This window comes from Lissotriton vulgaris, chromosome 1_1 (assembly GCF_964263255.1).
Source record: "Lissotriton vulgaris chromosome 1_1, aLisVul1.2, whole genome shotgun sequence".
Taxonomy (NCBI): domain Eukaryota; kingdom Metazoa; phylum Chordata; class Amphibia; order Caudata; family Salamandridae; genus Lissotriton; species Lissotriton vulgaris.
The window spans coordinates 1,696,802,647-1,696,817,949 of record NC_141685.1 but is presented as its reverse complement, the minus strand read 5'-3'; the positions used below and the strand labels follow the sequence as shown (position 1 = coordinate 1,696,817,949).

Genomic DNA, 15,303 nt, shown 5'->3' with positions numbered 1-15,303 from the left:
TTTTTATCTTCGCAGGTACCTTAGGACATTCAGGAACTACATTGAATGAAAAAACCTCAATATTGATACACTAAGCAATTCTTAGGAGTATATTTCACATATAAAGACGTTCCACTTCTTTATACACCTCACCCCCTGGTCCTGAAGAAAGCCCACCCGACCTTTTGGCGACTGAGGGCTGAAACATGTTGACCTATACCACACCTTTAGTGTGAAAGAGTCATAATAACTCTGAGTCACCTACATTATTTTTATTGCCTCTGGAAGCCAGAATGAATAAAAAATTGTGTCTGGAACCTAGAGACTTTTAACACACCTTCACTTTATCCCATCACGAGCACCATTACTGGTCACTACTGTTTTAACAAAGGGTATTACCTCCTGGTGGAGGTTGCATAACCACTAAACCCTATGATTATGCAGACACGTGTGAGGGCTAGCGGAGAACCAAGATATACCGCTTAACGTTACCATCAACCATTACGTGCATGAGGGATTTTTATTGGGACTTGAAAGAACCATCCCTGCATACCCAATGTTATGCAGGACAAGTGATCCCTTCTCATTTTGATTAGATATTATATTACAGGGAACTGAACGGATCACATATTCCTCCCTTCCCCCACATTGATCTTGAATTTCATTCACATACCGTAAGTTGATTAATAACCAACCAGACCCCACGACGGCCATGAAGGATAAATGGGCGGCTGATGTTGGTGCCATGGATGAAACGGAATGGCAGGCGGCGCTTGCATCACCTAGGGAGGTGGGAATCCCGGCCCGACTGCGGCTTGTCCAGCTTAAAATCTTACATTGCGCATATCTCACTAGACACACACTTCACAAAATAGGCAGAACACAGCATCCATATTGCCTAAGGGGATGTGGTAATGAGGGCTCCTTTTTCCATACGATTTGGGATTGTCCTGTACTAACTGACTTCTGGCGCAAGGTCCTCCGAACAGTGTCCCAGACTCTAAAGGTTTCCATATTGCCTGAACCTCGAAGAGACCTCCTCAATATTTGGGAACCCAATGACCTATTGACATATGGGCAAATATGGGCGACACTAGGCCTCACAGTAGCCAAACGCAATGTGGCGCAGAAATGGGGAGCAGCCGATTTGCCCTCATTGGAGGCTTGGTGTAGGGACATGGACACTACCATGGTCAATGAAAGAACTGTAAATATTAATCGGAAGTGCCCCCGAAAATGGACCAAAATTTGGACTGCCTGGAATGCTTACAGGGGAGATGTATGTGATCCCATACCTGAATCTGATGATGACAGCTCAGATGAAGAGTCCGATGATGACCGTTGCAATGGAGTGGGTGAAGAGTGAAGGGGTTTATTTTTTGATAAAGGTGGGAGGGGAGGGAAATGGCGTGATGTTTTGCTTGGCTGACTTGCTACTCATTGAAACTCAAATATTCATACCTGCACTCTATCTTTCCGATGTCTGTTTTCATATTAATAAACAATTTTTTTTTTAAAAACCTAAAAATATGTTTGTGTCCGGACAAAAGATCGGGGTCACTAAGAAATTTTCATATCTGGGCATTCTTATTACTCACAATGACTCCTGGTCACAGGCGGTGTTGGCAAAAAAATTGGCACTATTGCCCACTACATCTGCCCTCAGAGCTTTTGCGATCAAACTTGGAAAAAGACCACCGGAGGCTCTCATCAAAATATACAGAGCTAAGTGGGTCTCAGCCGCAATCTATGGGACTGGGGTTTGGGGACCTGTCGATCTGCTTTTCATTCAAAGAATAGAAAACTCTTTTTTGAAATATATTTTATTTGTCCCTAATGGCACCTCCTTGAGCATATGTCATGCAGAGTTGGGACTCTCCTTTGTTTCAGATCTAATAAAACTCGAGCCGGTGCTGTTATGGCACAGACAAAGGAAGAGACAAAACTAAACAGAGACATCGTTCTGGACGTTTTGAAATTGGATATGGCCCTGAAGATTCCTTGGATAAGCTATGTTCAAAGATTTTTTCAAGATCTCGATCACCCAGAATATTTTACCAACCCCAGTACCATCAAGGAAATAACTAGGAAGGAACTAAAAATAAAGAGCTTTTCTTTAAAAAAACAACACATTTTTTATTTGTTTTAATTGATTTTACAGATCAGTGAAACAGACTTGATAGGGCAATATACGGACACATAAGTACATGGCACAGTTACACATGGTTACAGCCACTACAGGATAATATACAATAATAGTGTCGGATATCAATGAGGATACCTTCATGGCAATACAGAGTGGTCCAGGATCATTAAAACTAATCTCGAACTATAAGCCACTACAGACATTCTCTTCATTCTCTCCCATATCAGTAGCCTAGTCTAACAGATCATGATTCATCAAATCTATCAGGATACAATACAATTATAACATCCTAACAAAACTATTACCCATTCCCCCCTCCCTCCCTCCTTCCCTCCCCACATGCTCGGCCGTATCCATAGTTATGTGTAACTTGGTTCCAAAGTCTGTCACAAACGAGCTACACCCTCCTGCTAACTTACCCAACAAATCTCACGGATAATGCGAGGGGCCCACATGTCCTGTAATCATGGGGCAAGCCCCCTTGCGACTAACTCAACACACTCTAGTATGACAAAATGTCTACTGCAGCATATTCTTCTAGCATTGCATACCAGCTCAACGAGATCGGTGTTTTTCTTAGACCTCTATATTCTTCTCTCTTTAGTTCCGTCCCCTCTGCCTTACCCCATTTTAACATCTCTGTGTGCCATTCCTTTAGGGATGGGGCACTGGCGGCCTTCCATCGTGTGGTTATGGCTCTCTTAGCTAGAAGGAGTGCGAGATTAGCAAATCGTGTGGCAGAGTTACCCTTCTTTTCACTGGATCCTAGACCCAGTATGCAGCATTCCAGGGTATTATTCTGTCACACCAGGGCAACCGCTGTCAATATTTTATATACCATCGCCCAGTAGTGTCCCAACCTAGGGCAAGCCCATACCATGTGTACCACTCCCGCATGGGGTGTGTGACAGCGCGGGCAGTCATCATTCGCCCCCAAAAACATGGTGCTCAGCCTGTGTGAGGGTAAGTACGCCCTGTGTAGCAACATCAATTGAATACATTTTAATTTCGGAGACCTTGTTGCGGAATCCCAATATAGTGTCCTCATTCCTTAATTGTAAATTTGCGGCCCACTTGTCGCGTAGCGGCTGTAATGAAATCGCTCTCTCAGTTCGAATCCCATGAGTCAGCCATTTGGTCAATCGAGCCCCATTAGATATTGCATGGTAAGCAATGTATTCGTGGGTGGTTCAGTATGGCCGGGCAACCATGTGATGCGTATGTGTCTGATATATGTGCATGCAATAGGAACAACGCATCGGGTGCCCCATGAATGCGTACAAACGTGTCATGGGACGTCAGTACACCTTCCGCAAAGAACTCTCCTATTGTGGTGATGCCCGCTCCATTCCAAGCCTGCAGGGCACGGTTAGAGGTCAGACCCGAACGTGCGGGTATACCCAGTAAAGGAATGGTGGGGGCATACGGTGTCGTTTGTCCAGTGTACCTCACTGCACTACGCCAATAAGAAATAGCTTATTTCAATAAGTGGGGCGTCGAGGTCGACAGGAGGGCCTTTGGTAATAAGAGCCTGTGAATGAATACCCCCTGTCTCTGTCCTGCAACGTCATATATGTAACTCCTGCAGGTTGCATTCTGCAAGCCAATATGCCAGCCACTGCAACTGGCTAGCGTAGCAGTAATCACGCAAGTCCGGGACTCCCATCTCCCCCTGCTTCATGGTGAGTTGCAATTTCGCTAGACTAATACGTCTACGCCCTGTACCCCATATTAGGTCTGTCACTAGAGAGTTCAATACTTTAAATATCCTCGTGGGGACGAGTAACGGTAGGTTGGTGAAAAAGTAAAGGAGCTGCGGCAATAGCATAGTGAGACCCAAAACTGTATTTGAGATTTGAGAGCCCCAGGTTGCCATCCAGGAGGTCTGCGGCAGCGCAGGGGCCAAACTGAAAGTGCCCGCTCCTCCCAGCATCAGCAAAGAAATACGTGTACGACTTGGCAGCATTAATAGCCAAGCCAGAAAGGCCCTGGAATGACTAAAAAATAAAGGGCATTGGGTGAGGATCTGCATTCATTTCAGTGACGTAAAGAATGAGATCATCCGCATATGCCGAGACAGTATGGGACGTACGACCCCATGTTATTCCCTTACAGGCCGCCAAAAGACAGAGCCTGTGTAAAAGCGGCTCCAACGCCAGGATGAACAATAGTGACAAAGGGCATCCCTGCCTCGTCCCTCTAGCCACCACATACTGCTCTGAGATATGCTTACCCGTGCGCGCCCGTGCCGTGGGGTTTGTATATAGTAATCGCACCCACGCTATGTACTCCTTAGGTATGCGTGCGAGAGCATAGAACATATAATCCCATCGTAAGGAGTCAAACGCCTGTCTCAAATCAAGTGATATGCAGCCTTCCATAGCTCCTGTGACGTGTGTGCCCAGCATAACTTGATGCAGTCTTCTGATGTTAAGTGCCGTACTTCTGCCAGGCACAAACCCACACTGATTGGAATGTATCAGATGGGGAATAAACTGATTAAGGCGAGTGGCCAACAGCTTACTCAGGATTTTAGGAGCGATAGGGGTCTATAGCTCGAGATAAGCAAAGCATCCCTCCCGGGCTTTAATAGTGAAACCACTAAAGCTTGCAGTGTAGTAGCAACGAGCCCGCCCGCTTCCAATGATTTGTGGAAAAGGCATTGCAAATGAGGAGTCAGTAAGTCGGCATATATCGCGTACAACTCGACCTGCAGGCCATCACTCCCCGGAGTTTTATTACGCAGCAATGCCTTAATCGCCTGCCTTATTTCTGCCCCTGTTATTGGTCTCAGTAAGTCATCACATTGGTGTTGTGTGAGCTGGGGAATGCATAAACCGTCAAAGAATGATTCAAGGTCGGTGTCAGTGAGCTCGGGCAGTGGGCCGTACAGGTGTTCATAGTAATCTTTAAAAGCAGTATTTATGTCTAATTGCGTATTCACCACTACATCCACATTGTTCCTAATTTCTAAGAGGGGCGTGGGTAAGGGGGCATTACGGACCAACCGTGCCTGCGCTGGCCCTGACCTGTCAGCTAGTGTGTGCTGCTTTTGCGTGTATAACCGATAATCAACAGCACGTACTTCCTCAAGTAGCTCCGCATATTGAATGTTAGCCTCTCGTAATTGCGTCAATTGTTTATTTGTCCCCGCAGCCTCCCCTTCCAGTGCAGCCAAACTACCCTCTATCTTCTTTAGTCGCTCTATAAGGGTTACTGGCACTCCTGTCTTAGTGCTAATTGCCACTCCCCTGATGACCGTTTTAAAGGCATCCCACTCCATCTGTCGAGAGCTAGCAGACCCTGTGCGCTCCGAAAAATAATAGATGATTGCCTCTCGGAGGGCATTACGGAAGGCCTGATCCTCCAGCATCTTAGGTTGCAGTATCAAAGTCGGGACCTTGCCCCCAATGCATACTTGTTTCCACTGGGTTATGATCTGACAGGGGTCTCCCCATATGGAGCACAGAAGTAATGGACCACTGGGGGGTGTAGGCCAAAGCTGCGACAATTTGTTAAAACCAACATAATGCACATATGAGTATGTCTCGGTTACATTTGCACATTCCCTTTTAAAGCATATGTAACCTGGACCTAAAAAGCAGCCACCAATAGCAATGCACACATCGCACAACCCCAGTATACATTATCACTTCTAGACATCTCGGAGCACATCACTTGAGCTGTAATCGAGGGGAACAGCGTTATGCTCGTTTCAGAATCAGAGCGCACTGTGTCGGCATCTGATGAGTGTTCCGAAGACGCCGCAGCCTGGGCATTATGAACTGCTAGAGCTCCCGCTGTAAGGAGTGCATCTTTCTGGCTGGACGTCATCTGCTCCGGATTTGGGCCTGACTGCATAGTAAGGGTGGTAGTGCCATGACCTGATCGGGGTAGTCCAGTCGTTCGTATCGGGGAGGCACGACGCAGCTGTCCCGACGGTAGTGAAGTCTGAGAGGTCTCCGGTGTAAAAGTTATTTCGAGCCAGTCTGCCGCTTTCTCCAGATTGTAGAAAAATTATGATTTCTGTCCGTAAACAACTTTCAGTCTAGCAGGGAAGAGCAAAGCATATTTCAAGTTGCGGTCACGTAGGCATTTCTTGACTCCCAAAAATGCAGCTCTAGCTTTCTGGACCGCAGGGTTGAAATCCGGGTAAAGAGAAATTGTCCTGTTCTCGAAACGCACAGGAGCGTTCTCTCTGGCGGCCCGCAGGATAGGGTCACGGTCATTGTAGTGCAGAATACGTGCTATCAGCGGTCGAGGTGGCACACCCAGCTGAGGAGGTCTGGAAGGAACTCGGTGTGCCCTCTCCACACTGTACAGGGATGTTAGGCCTTCCGTCGCCACATGGTCTCTCAACCAGTCCTCTACAAACTGTATAGGGTTGGATCCCTCGCTGCGTTCCGGTATACCAAGTACCGGTATACCAAGTTATTGCGACAAGACCTCCCTTCCGCATCATCCACCTTGCCCTGCAGGCCCTTCAATTGCCTTTGAAATTGTGCGAGTTGAGTGGAGTGCATAGTCTGCTGGGGTATTGTAATGGCTGGATTTTCTGTTTAGATGGGATCAGCCCCCAGGGGCCCCTGTGACCCAGCCAAAACGTACTCACCTTCCCTCCTCAGATCATATTCACAATGAGTAGATATACAGATAAATATACAGGTTGCACCTAAGGATGGGGAATGACAATATATATATATATATGTATGTACGGATTTTCTACAATATCTTATTCACATCAGTTGGTCTCGCGGCCACCCCGACCCAGACCGTTCTACCCTAGGGCAGATCTGACACACAATCCGGTGTGTCTACACATGGGCCTGCAGAACCCAATGCTCCCTTTTCCAAACTGTTCGCAATCCTGCGAAACTACACGCCAGTATCCTCCCTGGCGTCCTCACTTATTCAAGCCACAATCCAGTGGGTATAAGCGTTGGTCTCCCACCCAACGTTCTCACTAACGCCGCATATCAACGACGACCACATTCCTATGAACCATTATTTAGGGTATTATCTCAGTGGTCTACTTGGAATAGAACTACAATAATAACTTTGAATAAGGTTCCAGATTGTATAGTGTACTCCCTGCTCTTGACATCGAAGGTCCACCCACTCCCTTCTTATTCAATCACCATTTACCTGATCGGGATTTCTCATCCGTTCACCCAAACAGTTCCTGACTAGAAGTGCGGTTTACCAAGATTGAACATAAGCACCAGGTACACGATAATTCTATATGAATTAGGGTATTTATTAACAATAAACACAAATCACATTACTATGCGGCATAACTTTTGCAAAGAAAAAGATAAAGATTAGAGTGCACAATCTATGAGCAATGGACGGACATCACCTGGTTAATATGAAATCTGGACTCGGCAGTCATCTAGGTTCCCTTCTCGTCTCTGTGTCCTGGCTCTCCTTGCAGTCACCCCCAGCCGTCACAAGTACACGTCTGCACCGCTAGGCTCAACCTCGTCTGCTTGCTTCCAGGGCACTGGAACCTTGCTGATTATTAGCTACCGTCTCTCTCTCTCTCTGTGTCAGTGCGCTCCGCGCTACTTCTCGTTCAGTCTTTCCCAGAGAGTTTCGGTCTTAAATCTTTCTCGGACTTCAAAGATGGCGACTGTCCACCATGAGATGAATAATAGCAGAGATGCTAACGGCTAGATGCCGCCTACGGACTAACTGACAAACTGACTAACACCTTCGCTAATATCAAAGCCCGTTCCTTCATGGAAATTCACGGCCAGTAACCTGCCGCCCACCAAATTCTTGTACCTCCCCGTACCAAGGACACTTTCCCAGCCGGCCGGCCTGAAGTTGTGTCTTCGGAGTGGAGAAAAATACATTCCTTCGATAAGGGTCAGCCTGAACCGGTTCTCTCCAAGCGAACAACAGCTTGAAACTAAAACATTACACTTGACCTAGAAGGCCTTCTCGAGCTACCAGGCAAAAAGCAAAATGGAGTCTGTCTCGTTTAAGGCCTACAGAGCCCATAATGTGCATAGCTCCATGAAAAACAGCTCAGCATGTTAGCAAATGAGCGAATCATGACTAATATTTATATATCTATCCCCTAACTTAAATTCATAAGCCTTACTCTAAGGAAAATAATACGAAAATGCCCTTATGTATGTAAGACAGGGTCCCTGTCTATTGACCTACTCCCTATGCTATGGGGGTGATAGGCTGGAGTCACTCTCCATCATTCTCCTTCTCCAAAGAGCTAGCAAAAAGACAGCCATAACATTACACCCCTTGACTCCAGTCTATTAACCACAAACTAAATGGAGCTAACGTCAGTAGACGAATAATATGAAACAAAATTAACTGATCTACGACCCTTACTAAGTCTAAGAAATTGTAGCAGGGAAGGGATACACTGAATAAAGCAACAAATAGCTATGAGTATACAAATAGTAAGAATAACCCCCCCTAAAATTTGTCGTATGAAATGCATGTCAGGGAGCCAGTTAAAAAGCCAGTCAAAGAAACCCTGATCTATATGTTCTCTAATTTCTGCAGTCAAGTCGTGGAGTTTGTTAATATGGGATTGGATAGCTTTAGAATGGTCAGACAAATTAAAACAGCATAGACCTTCAAAATCGGAACAATCATGTCCATGTTTCAACAATAAGTAATCGATAGCCGCACGATTCTGCAAAATAGCTCTACGTTCACCTTGGGAGTCTAATAATAAATCTGATAAAACAGTAGACGTTTGATTAATCGATTTGACCATCCAGCAGGCCATTTTGCCGATTGTTTTGGCATTATAAACGGCCAATGCAGGCACTCCAATAATAGAAAAAGCTAAACCAAGGTACTCTGATCTAGAATAGAGATGAACAGAGGAGTCACAATCTTCATGCAATGACATTGAATCACGTACAATACGGGAATGTGAAGTAGGATGTGAGGAAAACATTAGCAAACTTAATCTAGTGATGGCACATGGGCCACCAGAAATATTCGCGGGAATATAAGGCCAAGATGAATTCCCACAGGAAAAGAGCCATCCGGCTGGCAATAACATTGGACGGTAATGGCTAGTGGCTACTACTAAACGTTTACAGGTCATATTATTTTTAACTGAAAGACATGAATCCGGAAGTCTCTTTGAACATAACAAGCGTTGATGAAATGAAAAGGTAGTAGCGGCTTGGAGCTTCAGCCGCAGGCACTCAGTAATAGCCTTAGGGTTGCAGGTCATCATGAAACAAAGATCTCCAGGGGTAATATTAAAAGTAGTAATTCTGGAATTAATAGAGACATCAAGGTCTGGAATAAGAGTACATGAGGGACAAAATTCGTGTGCTGCAAAGTCACCCAGAATAACATTAGGTCGGGCATTAGAAAAATTAAAGATATGGTGAAGTGTCTCAGTGGATGCAGGGACAGCTACCAGACAGGTCGCTAAAATGTCAGTAACGCTCTTCATGGGGGTAAGGCAAAAATGTGGAGAGTTCGTCACCCGCTTCGCGAGTGTGATCCAAAAGTTAGACGAAGCGGTCCACGCAGACCGCGAGGCTCGTATTATCCCATCAACCGGCGTCGGTAGATCCACTCCTCTCCCGGCGTAGCAGGCCAAAAGGAGTCCAGCGCCGACACATCCTGCAGCAGCAATCCAAAGAATGATCTGGAAGAATACAAACACAGGCCTTAATCATTCTCGTAAATAACATTTATCAGCTGGGACAGCTTCCCAGCCATCTTTCCCTGGCTTCATCACCAAAACGGTGTTGTCATGACCGGTCGCAATAATATCAGCCTGTTCAGGAGGATTTTTAGGCAATTGCACCCATATTTTAGCTCCAGGAAGATCAGACGATCCGAAGCCTTTTTGTCCTCGCACAGTTAGCAACGTTGGAGCAGAGCCTTTTTTGATTTCACCACTGAAGACAGGCATAATCAGTAACTGAGCAACACGGTCAGACTTTTTGATGAACAAATCCGTCTCACTGCTATTAAGCAGGAGAATCTTAATCTCTCCCTGATAATCACTGTCAATCACTCCTCCGAGTACTTGTACACCTTTCAGGGCCAGGCCAGATCTAGGGGCAATTAATCCAAAACTACCGGCAGGTATAGAAACACCAATGCCAGTTTCAACAATGATTCGATCTTTTCCTGGAAATTGTGCATCATTTAATGCATGCAGGTCGAGGCCTGCAGAACCTGGGGTCGCTCTTCATGGAGCCAAAGCACCGGGGGTAATTTCCCAATACATGACAGTGTTTGCAATAGAATTAGGTTTTGCATCAACATGTGGAGGAAACAAACGCATTAAAGGAGATTCAGCATGTAACAAAGGACGATTATTTAAAATTAGCAAAGCCTGAAGCAGGACATCTCTCCACTGGCTGTAACGATCATCAGTCAACTTGCGCAACTGTTCTTTCAACAAGCCATTCATTCTCTCAATCAATCCTGAAGCTTGTGGATAATATGGAATATGAAACACCCAATCAATATTATTTTCCGTACAGAATTCCTGCACCAATCTTCCACGAAAGTGGGATGCATTGTCTGATTGAATTTGGAATGGGACACCATAATACAGAATAATAAGCTCCAGGGTTTTAATTGTGTTCACTTGGGTAGCGTTTTTGCAAGGGAAAGCGACCAAAAGGCCACTATAAGTATCAACCACTGTGCAAATATATTGACAATTCCTGCTCATAGGGAGCGGACCAATATAATCAATCTGCCAAATTTGGGCGGGCAATTTACCTCGATGTAAGTGGCCTCGAACAATCTGAGGCACCTCTTTTTTCCTAGAATGCTGGCAAATGGGACAATGTAGAATGACATCTTTAATTAAAGAAAAGGGAATATGAATTCCTCTATCGGCAGCCCACCTGCTAGTGGCTTTCTCTCCAAAATGTCCTGCTTTCTGATGGGCCCACTTCGCCAATCCCGCCAAATCAGAATCTTGCATGTCAACCACTGCCTCAGAAATTTTAGACTGTTCATCTGCAATATTATGAAAAAATTTGTCAAGGGAGTCAATTGGAGTATGAGCATCCACGTGAAAGATTGTTACAGTACTCTGCGGGAGCAATTCCCAAATTTCTTGCCATAGCTCTTTGCCCCACAGCTCCTTGGAATGCAATTCCCAATTATGAGAATGCCATGTAGGCAGCCACACCGCTAGTCCATTTGCAGTGGACCAGGAATCAGTGAAAATATGACATGTACCTGGTAGTTCCTGTTTCAAAACCTGGTAAACCGCATAGAGTTCAGCATATTGGCTACTCTTACCATCTCCAGTTGTACTCAACAATTTCTGTGTAATCGGGTTGTATGAAACAGCTTTCCAATGTCTTTTGTCACCAATGAACTTCGCAGAACCATCCGTAAACCACACATGTTTTCTATCCTCCGCGGACAGATCATCAAATGATTTACCCCACTTCACGGGAGACTCCTGCACTACGGGAACCGAACACTCACTTTCAGCCTCATTGGAGGGCGCCTGCGCCACTCGCTCATGTAAAACCGCCACACCTTTCGGACCCACACGTGCCCTGTCCTGAATGTACCATTTCCATTTAATTACACTAGCCTCCTGAGCATGTCCAATTCGATGGGACTTTGGTGAACTCAAAACCCACTGCATAATGGGAATTTCGGGCCTCAAAATCACAGCATGGCCTAGGGTCAATTGCTCGGTATCTACCAGAGCCCAATAACAAGCAAGCAACTGTTTTTCAAAAGGTGAGTAATGCTCACCAGCCTCGGGTAACTTTTTGGTCCAAAAACCTAATGGCACTTTTTGTCTGCCCTGCTTTTGCCACAAACTCCAATTGGCATACAGGCCTTCCACGGACACATTCAAATCCACATCGCCATCACTCACGGGCCACAAATCCAAAGCATACTGAATAGCTTCTTTAGCCAAATTAAAAGCAGTCTGTTGAGGTTCACCCCATTCAAACGCATTCTTTTTACGAGTGACTCGATACAGTGGAGCCAAGATTTGACTCAAATGGGGAATATGCTGACGCCAAAATCCAAACAATCCAATAAAGCATTGCGCTTCTTTCCTGTTTCTGGGAACAGCAAAATCAAGAATTTTTCGTTTAACCTGTGGAATCACTTCTCTGTGACCCTCATGCCAATTAATTCCTAGAAATTTTACAGTTTGGGATGGAGTTTGTAATTTATCAGGATTAATTTCCCAGCCTTTCGCTCGCAAACAATCAATGATGTTATCTAAATGGGACTGTACCTGGTCTTGCGTTTCACCTTGAATCAGAATGTCGTCAATATAATGACAAATCTGAACTTGTGGATTCGTGGGTACTTCAGACAAATGCTCCGCCACCAGCCGGTGACAGATTGTAGGACTATGTACATAGCCTTGAGGAAGACTCCGGAACGTCATTTGACGTCCATTCCATGTAAAACTGAACTGTTCCTGACATTCGGGGGCAATTGGTATTGAAAAGAACGCATTAGCAATATCAATGGAAGCATACCATGTACCTGGATGCTTTTGAATTCTCTGAATCAGTGTGACAATGTCAGGCACTGCAACAGTCAATTTAGGTGTATGTTTATTCAATTCTCGATAATCAACAGTCATGCGCCAAGAGTTGTCACTTTTGCGCACGGGCCAAACGGGATTATTCCAAGCAGATGTGACCGGAGTAATGACTCCTGCGTCAACCAAATCCTGAATAGTAGCGGTAATTTCTTCATGACCACCTGGGATGCGATATTGCTTTTGAGAAATCACTTTCGTTGCTAAAGGTATTTTAATAGGTGGCATGCGTAAACGGCCAACCCGTACGGGTCTGGTCGAAATGTACTGTTGTGTACCAAATTGATAGTACCCATCATCCAAATGCAAAGTCATACCTTTCAAAATGTCAATTCCAATAATGTATTCCAAAAGTGGCACAACCAACACAGAGTATTCTCTACGAGGAATTCTACCAATTTTAATTTCGAGTGCAGTTTGAACTGCGGGTGTCTCTTTACCACCCAGACCGGTAATTGTAAAAGACTGTCCATTAAATTTTCTCGACTTACCATGAATTAAAGTGGCCTCCGCCCCAGTATCAACCAACGCTCGGGCCCTTTGGATATTACGATGTTTCCAAAAAATCTCAATATCTACATAGGGTCTGTAATCTCTGTGGGCCCACTTGCGTACCGGAGCTTGACCTATTTCCTATTCATTTTTCCTGCGATCTGTCAACCAAGACAAATCAGGGTAAATGTTCTCAGTTTTCTTTGGTATTAGAATGTCTTGTTCATATCCGTCTCCAGTACGAAACGGATTAGTGTCAGGTTCAAAAAGTAGTGAGTTGCGTTCAGGGAGTCTGTTACGATCCTCCCTATTTCTTACATCAGGGGAATAACTCCTTGCATCTCGACGTCTGCTAGAACCACGATCATCTCTTCCCCTCTCACGATCATCCTCTCTCCCCCTCCCATCATGACGACGAGGGGATCCATCACGGTCATGGCGCCGATCATCACGGCGATCAGAATTCACACGTCGTCTCTCATCACCACTGTCATCCGAACCACGATCATACTCATTTTTTCGCACACGACGGGCACCCTCCTTTCGATCCAAACCACGCTTACGAAACATGTCCCATAAGCGATTATTAGGCTCGCCATCAATGTCTTCTCTTTTGACACCATCAGCAATGAGAGCAAGAAACATGTCACGTCTAGAGAACTTATAGTCCCCACCAGTACGACCCTCAGGTCGAGATTGTCTTTCAGGTTTAAACCATTCACCCAGCTCACCAAGCTGACGAACAGACTCAAGCACAACAGACAAAGGGTTGCCAGTTTGGTTAATCAATAACGTCATCATGACCTGCTTATAAGCAATAGGAGAAGAACGGATAATGCGATTACGCACAGAAGATGTTAAAAGACCATCCAATAACTTGTCAGCAGTACTAAGGAAGATACACGTTTTCATGACTTCCTCTTTCAAACGTTGCGACGCATCGCGCAGAGTGTACCAAGGTTTTTCATCAGTAGGCCAATCAGATTCAGTTGGATATTTATGATTACAGCCGTCAGACGCAAGCTGGAGCAAAGAAATTTGACCAGCACCATTGTAATTCCGAAAATGATCCTGAATCGTAGAATCAGAACTCAAAGAGCAAAATCGTAAGCAATCAACAGCATCGAGCATAATACCGGCAGCGCCAAGCTCATAGAGACGCACCATCCAGGTAAGCAAGGCCTCACCAGGCCGTTGTCGAAATCGTTGCAGAATGTCACTAACCTCCTGCTGAGTAAAATCTTCCATACAATCAAGAGGTATACCACCCGGATTACCAGGGGCCTGTTGTAATTTTCGTCGAAAAATCGGGTGAGCGGAAACTGCGGGAAGAGCTTCCGAGGAAGCCCGCATATTAGATTTAACAGCACAATCAGGACAAGCTACGTCATCCGCACGGGAAGAACGAGCACGGTCACAATCGGGAGTTGAATCAATACATGAAGCAGATTTACAATCACGTCCGGAGCGAGAAGACTCGCGCTTGTCACCCTCCTCTGCCGAGGAGTCAGAAGTATGAGAATCCCAGATATTACCGTCCCACTCATCAGGGTTCCAATCCATTCCAGCTTTTGCTACAACCATACGCACTTTGCGGGAAGACACACGTCCACGACGATGTTTATATTTGTATCGTGCAATACGGACCGCAGCTCTTTCGGCAATGGTCTGATATGTTTCAAGTTTATCGGCAAGCAATTTATTTTGACAACGCAACAAAGTGTGCGCATTTTGCAACTCAACACACTGTCCTTCCGAATCTTTAAACTGTTTCTGTAGTTGAACAAACCTCTCATGCAATATTCTGTATGCATTAAGAACAATCCACCCTCTGCGTCCTAAAATAGGAAGCTCATCACCTTTCACTACTGGCGCTTTCTGTAGGCACGAAACCACATCAGCAGGCTCCGCCTGCTCCAAGCATGAAGACCAATTTTCACTCAAACCAGTAGAATCAGCCCACTCACGGGCCAAAGCCTCGTAAGGCGTAGACTCCCAGCCGGGAATCTGAATCGGTAATTTGAAAACCGACGATGATTTTTTCGCAAACATAATGACACGCAAAAAATTATATACACAATTATAAACAAAATTTTATACGTACAAGCCGAGCGCAAATTAACAAGAT

General features: G+C 45.3%; 1 protein-coding gene across 2 annotated transcripts in view; it reads left to right on the top strand.

Moving 5' to 3' along the window:
- ANKRD16 (ankyrin repeat domain 16) overlaps nt 1–15,303 on the top strand; it is a 355,029-nt gene that overhangs the window by 197,300 nt on the left and 142,426 nt on the right. The window contains exon 1 of one of the 2 annotated variants that reach the window (XM_086918940.1): nt 6,177–6,659. The exons of the other annotated variant lie outside the window; for it this stretch is intronic. The gene's annotated coding sequence lies outside the window, so the exon portion shown is untranslated. Of the gene's footprint in view, nt 1–6,176; nt 6,660–15,303 lie in introns of those variants that run through there. 2 annotated transcript variants of the gene reach the window in all.